This window comes from Diuraphis noxia, unplaced genomic scaffold (genome assembly GCF_037042655.1).
Source record: "Diuraphis noxia isolate RWA-SAM2 unplaced genomic scaffold, SU_Dnox_SAM2 contig0001, whole genome shotgun sequence".
NCBI lineage: Eukaryota > Metazoa > Arthropoda > Insecta > Hemiptera > Aphididae > Diuraphis > Diuraphis noxia.
This window is the reverse complement of record NW_028301711.1, coordinates 83,613,966-83,624,513: the sequence shown is the minus strand read 5'-3', so window position 1 is coordinate 83,624,513 and position 10,548 is coordinate 83,613,966. Positions and strand designations below refer to the sequence as shown.

General features: G+C 26.1%; 1 pseudogene; it reads left to right on the top strand.

Moving 5' to 3' along the window:
• The first annotated feature begins 2,106 nt into the window (after positions 1-2,106).
• LOC149062134 (uncharacterized) lies at positions 2,107-2,884 on the top strand (annotated as a pseudogene).
• The last annotated feature ends 7,664 nt before the right edge of the window (positions 2,885-10,548 follow it).

Genomic DNA, 10,548 nt, shown 5'->3' with positions numbered 1-10,548 from the left:
GTCATTCACCCACTACGATTCACTTAAAATTATCTACTCGTATGCTTTCACTTAGTTATGAATACCAGTTCAAATAATGAATCTAGGACAAAATATCCATGGACAAAATATCCAAATTTATCCGTTTTTACGTAAATTAATAGATTACACATTACTTTCTAATAAAATTAACTCAAATTATTTAATTATAAAAATATATCTAATATATAATAATTATATAAATATAATTAATATATTTTATAATTATATATATATATAATTTTTAAATTTGTAGAAAATAGTGTAGGTAGGTAGTCATTTTTTTAGCAAATTATTCCTGTATTCATAAAAACAAATTGTTTTACATTTTATTTTATATTATTTGACTATTTGAGTAATGTTTGTGCAGTATATTTTGTGATATTATTATACTACTAACGTAATTTATATACTTAGGAGTTAATTTTATTAGAAAGTAAAGTGTAATATACTAATTTACGTAAAATTTGGATATTTTGACTGTTGGATATTTTGGTTTGGATATTTTGACCGATTACCTCATATAATATACCATCATGCTACGATGCTACGTAAGGAATGACATTAATCATTTTGTAAAATTAATATCTCAATGGAGTCCACTTAATAAATCGAAATTCCCCAGAACAAAACAATTATTTGTGAGATCAATGACACTCTTGATATATTGTACATCGATGGAAGAAATTAAAAACATTTTAGAAGCTATTTTTAAAATAGCACTCAGTAAATACGATGGCCCACTTTTAGTACCCACTGATAATTCAGTAGAAACTCCGTGTGCTTTGAGTAAGAAATATCTTCAAACCCTCATTTCAAGTAAAACATCATATTTACAAACTTTTGATAATTTTATTGAAGAAAGTGTGTCTATAAATATAAATGATCAAGAGTCTTGCAACGACAATAGAAATGATGAATGTGATGGTTCGTTTATGAACTGGGCATTATCAATAGCAAATAACTGTGAACTAGAAGTGGAAACAATTGAAGGCGAATACGATAACGCACAATATATACCTGAATATGAATACCTTTCATAGTCAAAGCTATGAAGTTGTATCCCTGTTGACCTGGAATCATGCTGAAATCGTTTGGTTATGTTGAAGCCACAGTTTCAAGTTTCGAGTAGAAAGCAATTTTAATCAGCTAAAAAATAGAGTTTTTGAAGCAGATAATTTACCCATAAGAGTAGATGATTTTGTAGAAAAGCTAATATCATATTATATTGGAGATAATTTACTGTTACAAAACTCATAGTTATTGCTTACCGTATATAACCCTACTGATGAGGGCTACACAGAACCGAATATAAGAGAAGATAATGACTCACAATCACCAAATCAGCGTATTACAGTATCAGTATTATCAGATGATGATAATATTATTGATGGAAATATGATTAAAGAGTACCGTGTAAATGTAGTGCACGAAAAAATAGTCGATCAAAATAAATTTAATGGAAATATGATTGAAGAACATATTAGAAGTGTAGTGCACGAAGAATTCGTAGGTAAAAAAAAATGTAATGCACAAAATGAAAAAAATAAAAAATTGGACCGAGAGTTTGCGATAAAAACGTCTTGTTTACCATGTATGAATGGAGATTTCCCGACAGGTATATCCCCACAAGTGTCTATTTTGTAATAAATCTGTACACTTATTTGGTTGCTCGGTTAAACATGTGGATAGTGAAGAAGGCTGCGGAGAAACAGGAATATGTTTGTCATGTTTCAACCAATCGGAAGAAGAAAACGCTGAAGAACACTGGCAAAAAAAAAAAAAAAAATATCTAATTTGTGCCACAAACGATCTGCTAATTCATATCTTGTTTCCCAGCCAGGATTCAATCATTTAGATTTAAACCAAAAAGGTTCTATAAAAGCTATAATATTTTTGAAAAATGGGAATACTTTTCAAAATAAACTATGCACATTACCAGAAATAGGTAAAGTAATTCTTAATAATAGCTGTTCGCCAGATTCATTGATACCAATTTTAGCCTGTGCTGCAGCAGACAGTAAAGTTTATTTTGAATATTTATTAGGCATATCAAAAAAAGATAAGACTGCCAAATTTATCATGAGTATGCTAAATACAGAAACTAAGAAAATTATGCATAAAGAATGAATATTATTATTAGCTCCTCATTTTTTATCCAAGGACAAATATCTTGTTTGAGGATTTAGTACAATTGATGCAATGGACACACTATCTTCAACAGCACATAAATTATTTAAAAATATGCCATCTTACAAAAAGATAAATCGTTGTGAAAATTTTACATGTGAAGAGTTTTTCATTGACCAAAGTTGTGAAGTTATAACTTTAACTGCGGTTGATGGAAACATAAACATACAAAAAGAAATGGATGATTTTTAAAAAAAAACATCTACCATATGTAATTATTGTAACTCTGTAAGAAACATTACAGTAAGCGTTAAACAAAATGTTTTGATTGAGCTGATTTCTATTCCAAAAGGTATTTATTTTTTAATTATACCTCTATATGATGCTTATAAATAATCATTAATTATTTTTTGTACCTATAGAACTTGAAGTATCAACAGCATTCCGGATATTGACATAAAAAATTAAGTACAGCAAAATTATGCTAGAGAATTAATGTTGACATTGGATGACATACCATAGACATTAATTCTAAATGGACATACATATTACCTGAGGAGAACTATTATCTTTAATAGTGGTTTACGAACAGGTCTCAGAGTTGCAAGTGGTCACTACATGGCATTTGCGTGTAGAAAAAATAATTATTGGGAAGTTTACGATGACCTAAAAGATAGAATAAGTCAGCCAAAAAACAACTCAAAATAATGTAGAGGTTATAATTTATACACTTTAATAATATCAAGAACACAATAGTAGTATCGGGGGCACTTGAGCACACTTTTCCTAAAAATATCAGTAAAAGATCACAAGATTGATTTTAATCAGAAAATCATCACAAACAGTTAACTTTATCAGAAACGCTCGATTAATCAGAATTAGAACACAAAATGAAATAAAACATAAAAAGATCAGTAAACTGTAATTAAACATAAAAAGATCAGTAAAATTAATTAAATCACAAATAGATCACAAAAATGAAATAAAATCCTCAAATGAAAAATCTTTAAAAAGAAATTGAATATGTTATTTTAAAAAAAAATAAAAATTATAATAAACAATGGAATCTATAAAACATCTTAATAAATTACAAGAAAATGAAATGCAAAATGAAATAGAAAAATCAATATTAAATAATAAAATATTTGTTAAGTTTTGTAAATATGAATAATATATTACTAATAATAAAAATATTAAAATCATGAAATATAATCTAAATGCAATTCCTATTAAAGGAAATATTATAATCGTCGATAATGGACACAATATTTCTGGAAATGGAAAGCCTTATGCTTCTAAAATACTAGAATCACCAACTTGGCTCGAAATTTGTAAGATAGCTAATGATTTAATAATTACAACAGGTACTTTTTTATTCAAATATCTTCATGATATTTGTGTTTTTCAAGATTTAGGAAATATTAAAATTTGTTGTCTTGGCATGGGAGGTACAGATTCCGATCACAAATTGCTTAGAATATAACTAAATAATCGTCATTTTTTTAATAGAAATGTTTCTATTAAAAATATCTTAATATATTATATTTAAATAAATTTTTTATAATTGTCAATAAATTCTAAACATAAATGTCCACATATAGGAGGATCATTATAGTTTTGAAACTTGTCATTGTTATACCACAGATTATCATCACCTAAATAATTTAAAATTTCAGGAGGAGGAGTACTCGAAAATGAATCAAAATATATTTTATTATTTTTTATTTTTTTCCATACAACCCAATGAGAACCATTTTGAGTAGAATTATTTAAATTAAATATCCCACATTCATTTAACCAAGGTTTTTCAGGTAATTCATTTATCATGAAACAACCTCTAATTTTTTTTATATTATTTCCAAATTTTATCATATCAAAATTACTTAACGGTTCGATATTGATATTTTTTACTTTACTCCAAAAAGTTGTATAACAACCTGGATAATTTTTAATGTTTTTTCTAAATGTTGATATATCGAAATTAATCATTTTTCGATTTTTTTTTTTATTTGTCTTCGATTCAGAACCTTTATTTTTTTCCATTTCTTTATTGTGCCGAATTATTTCCTCTTCTATTTTTTTCTTATGTTTACTATCTTTATAACTATCATACAATGCAATTAAAGCTGGAGTAGCTACTGCTGCAGCTTCTAGAAAAGGTAAAATTAATGGTAAAAATCCACCTTTAATTTGCTTCGGTGTAATCTCCAACCTTACTCCAGAATTTTTTTTCTTGGCATTTTTTAATTTATCTATTTGATTTTGATCTAAATAATATTTATTTTCTCCTTTATATATTTTATCACTAGCAATATGAATTGTTGAATTAGAATTTTTTTATGAGCTTCAGCCAACTTTTTTTATGGTTTTCAGTTAATTAAAAATGCATTTTATTGTACAAAATATTTATTTAAAAAATATTAAATTCATTCCTAAATATCTTTTTGTTTTTATTAAATTTAAATTTGCAGTTGTCAAAGCAGCAATTTTTTCATTCAAAGAACTATCAGAAGCATAAAATCTTTCCATTGCTTTTTTTTGTAAATTTTTATCACCAATATGTCTTGTTTTAGTATCTTTATGATATTTATAAAAATAATCATGTTCTCTTGCATATTCGTCTAACTTGTTAATCGGGGGAATATTTTCATCTAAATTTGTAAATGGTCCTAGATAATTATATCCAGGCCAATGTATCGGAGGTAATTTTGAACAATTTAAAAAATCATTAAAAAGCCCTGAACCTTTTATAATATCCTTTGGTAAATGTGTAATATACGACATTAAATGTTCTACACCTTTAACGGGAATATCAATTATCTTTTCTATTTTTTTAATACAAAAATTAAGAATTTCAAGTTTTTCGTCGTGATAAGTGTTTTTTCGCGATCTTTCTGCAGATGATATAACATGTAGTCTGTCAATTAATTGTTTAATATTATATTCTAACTTATTTGTTGTTTCTTTTGGTAAATTTAACAAAGATTGTAGTAAATATTCAACACCTTTTTTGGGAGTATCAATCAGTGTTTCCATGTTTCGTTTAAACAAATGAACAATACCAAGTTTTTCATTATGAAAACCATAATTTCCCGCTATTTCTTCAGTTAATATAAAATATAGTCTGTCAATTATTTTTATTATATTATCGATATAAATAAATTCAATAGGATTATTTGTATATTTTATTAAACATTCTCCTTTGGGTAAACTTTGTGATTCTTTCAGTGTTGGTGATTTATCTTTTTTTGATGTTTTTGGTTTATTTTCTTTAGTTTTTGTTGTTGTTGTTAGTTTAATTTTTTTCCCAAATAGGTTTAAACATTTCATTATATTTAGCACTTACACTTGATTTAGGTTTTCCTGTGTTAATATCATTATTTTGATATATTGAATCTGTTTCAATTAATATTTTTTCATAATTTTCAAAATCTTCTTTTGTATAAAATTCTGGTTTTGTAACATCTATATGAGTTAATAATCTCCACATACCTGGGGTTAGTATATTATGTTTTTTTCCATTTAAAATTATATCATCAAAATCAAATATTATAGGGTATTTTCCGATCATGAATTCATCAGTTTTACTACTATGATATATTCCAAATGGATTAATACCTCTAGCTTCATTTGGTAAAGTTGGTAAATATTTTTGCGCATTTTCACCTAATATTATTATATTTTTAGGCATAGGAGATTCATTTGTTGTTATTCGTGGAGAATTTTTAGGTGTTTTCATAATATCTTGATCTTCTGTTAGTCGTAATAATTCTGGATTACGAGATTTATAAGGATTTGTATAAGTAGGTTTATAAGGAGTAGGTATTATCATTTTTTGAATATCATTATCAGTTTTAATAGCAACCTTTTTAACATCATTAACAGATGATTCAACATTTGATAAGGCTTTTAATATTGGTTCATAATGTTTTACTTTTTCTTCTGATTTATATTTATCGTTTAAAACTGTTTTTCTATAGTTATTTTGTAAATTTTTTTTAAGATTAATTATTTTATGTACCTCTGCTGGTTGTTTTTTATTTATTTTTTTTATCTTGTGTTATAAGTTATTCTGTTGATGAAAACGGGCCAACTATAAACTCAGGATTTGTAACCAATTTTCATGGTGGTGGTTATTTTGAGGCTTATGGTTACTTATAATAACTAGCTTTAGGAATCTTTAAAGACCATCCATATCCTGTTTTCAATGTTAATATGGAAATAAGTTTTACGAGAAATACAGATGATGATGCTTTGTTAAAAAGAATTATTACAAGATCAATAAATGGGAAAGTTATTGAAGGAGATGGAAAAGTTGTTACAGGAGTACAAGTTGTGAAGATGTACAAATTATTAGGAGAAAACGAAATGAAGTAAATTCAGCTCCAGCGGCACCAATAGATTTAAAAACTCTAAAGTTACCCAAATATATACAACTTAATCGTCAAATGATGGAATAAACGAACAGTTCTTATTAGCAGATAGTGGGCAGGAATCAGATAGGGTCTAAATGTTTGGCCGACTTAATGGACTAAAAATATTAAAAAATTCCCGAACCCGGTACTGTGACGGCACTTTTAGAATTGCTCCATTATTATTTTCCCAGGTTTATGTTATTTTGGAAGAAGCATTATGAATTTTGCATACTCGTAAAAAGCATTATCGCATTAGCTTTCGTTCCTATATCAGATCTTGATGATGCGCTAGATATTTTATCAGAAAGTCTACCCGAAGAACTTATAGATTTATTAGATTGGTTCGAAGACTTTTATATTGGCCGGAAAAATCATAGTCGTGAAGGTCGACGGCCTGCGCGATTTTCTCCGGCAATGTGGAATTTATACGAACGTGTACTAACAAATAAAGACCGTACAAATAACCATGCAGAAGCGGCGATTAGAAGATTAAATCTGTTTTTGGCAAACAAACCTACAATTTGGGCTTTCATAAACACATTACGTAAAATACAAGCAGGTACGGATACACAGTATGAGCATTTGGTAACGGGTAATAGTCCACGAAAAAAGTTTAAAAAGTTTAGAGACACAGACAATCGTATTTATAAACTAGTTGATAGATACGATAAAAATGACATTCCAACATTTATCAGGGGAATATCAAATAATATAGCGTTGAAATAAAATATTGACTATAATTGTATAAACATTAATTAACATTAATTGACTATATTATTATTATAATATTATTTTTTTACTAATGTACCTACATCATTTTTTAATCTGTATTATTTTATATCTAATTATTTGACTATATAAGTTATATTATATTACTTTAATAATTTGCATTATAATAATATGTATTTTGTCATTATCGCCGAATCGGCGTCGCCGAAACAGCAGCGCCGAAAATATCTATCACCGAAATGGCAGCGCCGAATTGACAGCGCTGAAAAGCCCCATCCTCCCTTTTCTGACAGGAAAGCGAATCTTGTTGGTAATTTTTTTTTTTTTGGGGGGGGGGGGGGGGGGTCAAAAGTAAAAATTGATTTTGTAGTAAAAATGTATAAAAGGTTCAATTTTTATAGATAGAGATTGAAAATTTAAAACAAGCTTTCACAATAACCTAACCTAGGTTATTAAAACGCATTTTTTTTTATAGTTATTTTACGTTCAAATTCGGACGATATTTAAACGAAGAAGAAAGATTTTAGATTTGTGTTATATTTTTAAAATATTATTCGTGTATACCTATTTGAAACTTCTTAAGTATATTATTGTATACAAATATGATAATAAACAAATAATAATAATTCAACTTCACCGGCTACCGTAATAATAACAACAACCTTTTTTACCTAACGGCGCACTTGATCATTTTAAAAAATTTAACGGCACAAAAATTAATAATTAATAAAAAAAAATCGCAATTGTGTCATTGTTCTTCTAAAAAATGCTCTTTTTTGTATTTTTGACATTATCTAATTATAATATTCACAAGATACTTATATTAAATAGGAGTTGTAGAAATACAAACTACAGTAATATTTTGAAACTCCAATATTTTTATTCATTAATTTTGATAAAAAAATAAAAAATAATGTGAAACTTAATAAATTATAAATATTAAATTGTTTTTGTTTAATATTTTAATAATACAAATTTAATGTGATATTCTGGTATTTTTTACATAATTCCTCTATTCGGGGTGAAACAGTTGAAACAGCAAGACACAAATCAGGTTCAACATTTTTCAAACGATTTCTACTGCTTGTTTTTATATTGTTCAGAGCAGAAAATGCCTGTTCACAAAGATATGATGTAGTAAATGGTAATAACAATAGTATCGCTTTCTGAGATGGATATTCTGAAGCTAAATTTAACCAGAAGGAATCTATGTTACTTTTCTGACTATTCAATAATATTCGGATAGTAGAACTAGAACACATATCAATGAATTCATTCTTTTCGTCATTAGTAAGATCAAGTTCATTAATATTGTCTGTAAAATCAAATGGCAACACGACCCAATCTGCAGATGTTGTCAACGATGTAAAATACCTAATGTTCAATTTTTTCTTCGAGTAATATAAGATGTTCAATTATAAGTTGTTATAGGTAGTTCTTTAACCCATCGTTGGTACACATGTGAGCGCACCCACACAGCAAAAACATATTTTAAAAACTTTTTAAAAACATTATCTTGCAAATTAAGAATGTTTTGAAAATGTTTTGAAATGGTTATGGATTTATTGCGCAAAGCTATTGAAAACATTTTAAAAACATTTTTTGGCCGCTGAATTATAACTTTAAAAATATTTTTAAAATAAAATGGGAAATATTATTTTTACATTCATGTAAAAATATTTTACTATTTAAATTTGCAGAATGTTTTAAAAATAATATCCGAAATGTTGATTAATAATGTAATAAAAATATTATATTTATTTCATTTTAAAAATATTTCTAGAGCATTCTATAAAAGTGTTTAAAATATTTTTAAAATAATATTGTAAACATTTATTGATATAATTTCTGAACATTTTTTCTCCACTGACTAATATATTTTACATTTATAATAGTTACTAGGTTTTAAACCAATTTAATATACTGGACAGTGCAGGACATTCATCTTTTTTTGTAATAAATATAATATCATTCAACTTTTCACTTGCTTTTATTTTCCTTTCATAATACATAATAATACACAATGAAAAAAAAAATATATATCCAAAATATATATATAAAAAAAAAAATTGTAAATAGTAGAAATACAAATAATAAATGCATTATTTTTCAAAATACAATCAAAATTAATTAGGTACCTTTAATTTATGAAAAGAACCCATACATTATTAAAATACAAAAAAAAATAAAAAATAATAGTACCTATTCAGTGATATTAAAATCATCTGTTTAAAATATTATATACCTAATTAAAATTAATCAAATAAGAACCTTATTTTATTTAAAAAAAATCTAAATATAGGATATAGAATAAAAAAATAATCATACTTATTATTATATAGTGATATTTAAGTTATTATTATCTGTATCAGAATTTAGTGAAAAAGCATCTTTTAAAAGTTTCTCATGTTGACGAAATTTTGCTCCAGCAAGAAATTGACACAGTGGGAATTTTATCTCTTGGTCAGAAGCATTTTTAAACTTTGGAATTTTCCTGATAACTTCTAAAAAATAAATGGAAATACCTCTTGTTATATTATCATGCCTCAACTTACATACTTTTTTTTTACATTTATATTTAAAAAAAAAAATCATATAACGCAGTATTGAATTCTCCCTTTTACATATAATTTGTTAAATTAAGTATGTAAATGCAAAGTATAAACATTTAGAATTAATTATGATTTTTATAAATATAATTTATTTTTTATCTTTCAGAAAACAATGTACAAACTTACCAAAAACTAAGTTATTAGATTTTAAACCTTTAAACGGTTTTTTTCCTTTTTGCCCCACATACGAATAACTGGATAACAAATTATTATGGAATAATTTATTAAGTATGAGTTTTACAGTATCACCTATATTTGATGCTACAAGACGTACTAAATCATCAACTTATTTAACAAAAATATAATATTAGCTACAGCAATGCATTTAAAAATAAATATTTTAATCAACATATTATACAACACTTGAATGTAGGAAAAAAAGTCCCTGGAAAAAAAGATTCGGAAAAAAAGTCCCCGGTGAAAAAGTCCCCGGTAAAAAAGTCCCACGGAAAAAAAGTCCCACGGAAAAAAAGTCCCCAAATTAATATTTGATTTAAATTAAGTCTTTTATCGTATAGGTTAAATTAAGTCTTTTATCGTATAGGTATTTATAATTTATATAGGTACATAGCCCATAGGTTACTTACATGTTACATATTTTGCTGAAGATAATTAACAAACAACTAAATTAAATAGGTACAAAA